The sequence below is a fragment of the Calypte anna genome, chromosome 12 (assembly GCF_003957555.1).
Source record: "Calypte anna isolate BGI_N300 chromosome 12, bCalAnn1_v1.p, whole genome shotgun sequence".
NCBI classification, from domain to species: Eukaryota; Metazoa; Chordata; class Aves; order Apodiformes; family Trochilidae; genus Calypte; species Calypte anna.
Window position 1 is genome coordinate 11,449,662 of NC_044258.1, and position 6,196 is coordinate 11,455,857.

Consider the following 6,196-nt stretch of genomic DNA (forward strand, 5'->3'; position numbering starts at 1 on the left):
GTCTCCAGAAGTTGTCTCACAACAAAAAGATTGACTAGTTCTCTTTCAAATGTCAATAAAGATGTGTACATGAATTTACAGTCTGTTCTCAAAAGAGCCTCTCAGAATAGATGAAAATCAAGTGTAGCCTTACAACTTAGCTAAGGAACATGCTTTTCAACAAAGACCATTTAACTTTCAGGAGATCTTATTTAATGATGATCCAATTCCTTTTTGGTTTAAAGTCAGTACCATATTAAAGCAAACTCCCATATGTTTCGATGTTTAGAAGAATTGCACATTTTGTTCCAGCTACTAGCTCTTGTTTAATGATTTTCCTCTCTATAGTAGCAGGTATTACACAAGTCTGGGATTTAATTTGAAAGTGAAAAATGAAAGCACATTAGGGCAAGTCCATGCTGCACACTATCAGAAGTAACAACACCAATAAAAAGTCAATCAGGTACCTGATTCCACAGAGAAGAAAAATAAAAGAATAAAGTTCCAACTCACCCAGAATACCCTGTGCAGTCTTTGTTCTGCAGTGCTAAAACACAGGTAGCCTGTCCTAAAATAAATATCTAAATAGAAGTGACCCACTAGAACAGCTATTGATTACAGAAGAGATAAGAAAATTTAAATTCACCACGAGAATTTGGAGATAAAAAGTTATTTTCTTGTATACTGGTACCTGAAATGAAGATAGGCATGAGACAGTGCAAGATGACAACTGTCTTCCTAGTAGGAGCTGTGACATCCTCCTCAGAACAAGCACACAAGGTCATACATAGTGAATTAAAAGAACTACCATAGAAGATATGGGATTCCTTTAAAAAAAAAAAGTTTTGTAGGCCTGTATACAGTACAACATACCTTGTGATCCTTGTGATGCATTTGGCCAATACAGAAATGGCTGCACAGCTTTTTTATTATGTATAAAATGGGACCTATCTTGAAAACAGCCACACGAACACTACAGCACCTAAACAGACAAGGTGTCTTGCAAGAAGCAGAACCACATACCAAGCAGTACCAATGATGTTTCACTTGGAAATCCTGCCATAGGATGAAGTAAAAGCCTTTATGCAAATGAAAAGAAGTCCAGAAAGCTGTGGAAAATTTTTAGGAGGACAGGTTATAGCTTGAAGCAGAACACATACAGCTTTTCACAGATAGCAGCAAACCCTCTGTGGCAGCTGTGCAGCTTGTGTACCCATGAATACATGATCATTCTGGCAACATGGATCCTGAAAGCATCAAAGGAGCTCATTAAATGGACACTGAGCCCTAACTCCACTGTACTGAGATGTTGCTACTAATGCTTCTGCAGCTTCTGCTCTTGGCAAGCAGCTAAGAAGGAAAATGTAAATATACAACCTTTAAGCACTGCTCTTCTGAGAGTGGCTCACTGCTATAAAGATTTAAGTTTTCTCTGTAGCATTTACCATGTCTCATCATTTTTTAATGCTGCTTGATGTAAGATTTCTTTGAATCACTATAATTTACATGATGTGCTCCTTCAAGTCCCCCAGATCTGGAAAAACTTATGTGTTGTTATGTGTTGTAGCACTTTTTTTGTACTTCGAACTTCAATTAAAAATACTCAGACATTTACATTGATGTGAGGTTTGGGATCTATTTTTAAAATTTTAAACCATGAAATCCTCAAACCTCATGCACATTAATTCTTTTTAATTTAATAAACCACAAACATTTCCAACAAGAGGCTCTTGCTTCCACAGTGTTAGCACAAAGCCAAGCAATTAGAGAAAAGCACTGACTCTTCAGGATACTGTACAAGTTCTAACCTTACCTGGATACTTCTGTTGAGAAAACTGTTACCTCTACAATTCAGTCTTCATTCTTCATGTATTAATTACATAATATATATTGCTATTGTCCTCTGTCTTGCAGCTTAGTAATGAAAAACATGATGATGTCCAACTGGAAAATGCACAGGTCTGAGTCTTAAAGATAATTTTGACCCAGGAGACTGTCCTGTATGTTTGTAGACAGTAGCTTTATGTCAGGTGTAGCACTTTCATGACAGGCCAACATGGGACAGTGTGCAGTACAAGTTCTGCTAACCCAGATTCTCAGGCACTTGGCTTTTCTGCATTTGGGAAATCGTGAGTCTAAGTCTGAAAATATTAACTCAAATTCATTTGAAACATGGCCTTTATGATAAAAAAAAAATAAATCACAAGCACTGAGTATATTTTAATCTTTAACTTTACTGGTAACACCTGTTAATAACATCTGTACACACAATAAAAAAACATAATTATTATCATCTGGACTAATTCTAAATCTAAATTCTTCACACACAGGATGGGAAAAGCTAACAAGCATGGCATCCAACTATCAAATTCTGCCAACCTTTGCTTGTTCCATACCAGGTTAATTAGTTTAGCTATGAATTCACCCCCAGATTTCCTAGTTTGACATTTTAAATTGTGCCACACAGGCCCATGAACGTTATTAGATACTATCTTGCATTATTGGGAAGAGTTATAACATTGGTGTTCTAATTGTTCTTCCATCTCCACTTTTCCTCTACTGTCTGGGTCTTCTCTCAAGTTCTCAGTATCACTAACAAAACATCAGATTCAGAGGGGTTAAAATCAGTGGAAAAACAACTGCAGACAGGCTGGTGCTGTTCAGCTAAATGAAGCAACATCCAATAGAGTTGATTAAGAATAAACGGCCAACTGCTGCTAGTTTATTTCTATATTCTGCCACAGTAACACTGCTAGAATTTTAATGAAAACTAAAACAAGTCTGTGCAGCATATATTTTTTTTTCCTTCTACTGGAAGAAGAAAATAGGTTCTACCTATTTAAGTAACAACTCTCCTCAAAGAGATTCATTGAGGTGTGATCAGATAAGTGCCTCAGATGAACAAGAGACATTGCTGCAAGGTTTAACAAGGACATTCTCAGTAGAAACCGCATAGGATATAGATCTTGTTTCCAACACAGCCCTGCCAGATCCCCAGATCTAATGATCCTTAGAATTAACTCTAAGATAAACATCTCCCTCTAGACACTGTTTCATACTTCATTCCTGCTGCAAAGAAAGAAAAAACAGGTCATTTTCACACTGAAGCAAGGTCATCTCTCTAGGAAAGTTACTAAACACAAGTTAAAGCTTGGTCTCTGAAAGACAGGTAGGCTGTGCTGCAGAGATAATGAGAAAAATAACTGATTAATTTTTAAACCCATCCTGAAAGTGCAATTTTATCTAATTTCAACCACTTTCCAGTACTTAACTATATTGTAGTATATATTTTATGTTAAAACATTCACCTGTAAAAGACAAGTTTTATTGGCAATCTTTATCCTCATCATTACATGTGACACATGCTCCTAAGATTCAATTTTAAGTTGACTGCAGAACAACCCCCTCCTAACAAGCAAGTCATTTCAAGTAATACATAAATTTGTGGCCTGGATCATGAAGGGGTTCTAGCCAGTTGATCAAGGTCCTACCTTCAAAACTATAGCTTGTTTCTCCACTACAGCAAGTCCAGAATCACAAGGGTGTGCAACAAACTGAAGAATGACTAAAACTGGAATACTCAAGTATTATACAGTAATATTGTACAAAGCAGTAATTTAGGAGCAAAAGTCTGTGGACAAATAACAACTAAAACTACCCATCTTCTAACAATGAAATGGATAAAATTAAACTGCAATTACATCTGCATATAACTGTTCAGACTGAGTAATTTGTATTAAAGACATATTCTATTACATCTAGAAGTGCTTCATGCATTGTTAAAAGTTCCTTTTGGGTAAACCCTAGTAAACATCTAATCATGCTCAGCACATCAGTTTTTACAGGACAAAGCTTGACTAAAAGGCATATAATTAAATGAAGAGCTATAATTTGGTAAGTTTCCCTTCTCCCCACCAATGGTTCCTTTTGACCTGACATAACAAAAGAACCTGACACACCTTGCTTAAAATCATTACAGAATTACCCTATGCAAGCAACTTCTCAAAAACACTTGAGTCTATCACTTGCCCTCACCAAGAAACTGTAGCTCAGTGATGGCAGGTAGAGAACCAAGACATTATTTATGCAGAAATTAAGAAATACTTTAGAACAAGACAGCAATATCTAGACAATAAAAACCCAGCCTCTTATCACCTGCTTTTTTTCAAAAGCTTACCACATATTGCCATTTTGTCATCTTTATTACATACTAAAATAACCACTGATTGATTTAAGATTTAAAATGGGAGCATGCAACTGAGAAACACAACAGAAACAAGGAGTTATCTATACATAAACAAGTGTATTAGTTTACATAGCTGTCACGGTTTAACACTGGCCCGGCAATTAAATCCAGACAATTTATTTTTCACATTCAACTAAAGTTAAAAGCAAGTTTCCCTCTTAGAGACAGAAATCTCTATGTAAATTCTGTAATACTTTGAAGTGATTTCTAGTAGTCAAGACTTTACCCTAATATTGCATTACCCAAGTCAGCTGCAGAGTCCACACTGAAAAGCTTCTCTTTCTTTGCTTTCATGTGTCCAAGAAGGTGGCCATACATATTTACTATTTATCTACCTTCTAATTCCTCATCCTTCACTGAAGTCCAAACTATACTACACAGTATCACAAATTTATATTCCAGAAGGAAGACTGACTGCATTTTACTTCTCTCTTCTCTTCATGGAATGATGTGTACTCTAAGAATTAAACCAGAAAACAGAAGGGTCTGGTCTCTGTGTCTGAACATGTAACACCTAGCTTCTTGTCAAGAAAATATTAATTTTTTAATGGTGGAAGAATGATAAAATGGAGGCGGGGGAAAGTAGGTGAGAGTGAGAGAGTTTTAATTGTGTTTTTTTAGTTCAAGTTACATTACTTACACTTTTAAGGGATTATTAAGACTGCAAAAACAGTGAAGTGATAACAGCTAAGTTAGTTTCTTATCAGAGGACAGTAGGAAAAGAAAGTACACAAGGACTTCTTTAGGATGTCTGACTTCCTTTCTCAAAACACCTTAAACACATTACATAGTGGTTTTCACTTTCTGATTTAAGGGACATATAAACTGCATTTGTACTGGATCGAGCACAACAGGTTATCAACCCACAGCAAGATCAGAAAGAAAGAGCTTCATCCTAAACACATTTTCAAACCTGTTAGATTATTTGCCGCAAGTTCCTTCTGTCAATGTTAAGTTTAGGGCCCTAGCTACTAGAGAACAAGAATTCTTACATTTTATGTTTTGTACACAGATGCTAAAAATACTGCTACAGAAGATATATCCAAAAGCTACAGAGCATTGAGGCAACGTGGGAAAGAAAAGCACAGAAGAAAAAAATAGGAGCCAAACCATTCTTAGAACAGAACAGTCCTTCACAGACAGCTTTTGCTTCTTCACAAATAATGCATTGGATTTCCATTTGAACAACCGAAAGCTGGGTGCATGTGATTATTTTTTATTTATTTGGTGCCCAGTGTTTATCTGATTGCCTAAGACTTCATTTTCATGGTCCAAGTGCCTAAGTGCCAAGGTTTATCACTGCTGCTTTTGTGCCCATTTATTCAGGTTAACTTGGCATTTGTCTTCTTACGCCTGAAAGCGTCACACTGAGCTCTGTCACACTTTGCTTCTTTTAAAAGCACAGAAACGGTGAGAGTACCTGCTGTCCATGCCCTCAGAACCGAGTTGTTGTTAGCTACTTAATTACCGACCAGTTTTTTTGAGGGTCTGACAGCTGTACCAAAACAAACAGGTCAAGCACACTCTAAGACTTAACAGAAATTCCCCTCAACAATTCATAAGAATCATCACTGAAATATCTTAACACAAGCAACAAGATACCAAAATGTTAAATAGAAACAACACTGCTGAGCATTCAAGACTGCTACCCACAGAGACACGCAAGTGTGTAAGCATTTTTACACTTATCTGCAGTGCATCAGTGCCACTACAACTTTTTATGCTATGGTTTAGTTAACATATAAGGAGAGAAAAAAACAAAACAAAAAACAGAACTCAACAATGAACAGAACAGAACTGCAATGTTACTGAAGCCACAGGTGCAATTTGTTTTGCAATTCCCTCTACCTACATTTTTCTAGAAAAGAAAAACAATGTAGCATTCCTTATCCATGGGTACCAAACTATGTTGAATTACTATTACTAATTATTTGCACTTCTAAAGTAATTTTCAAATATTTTAATAGCTGT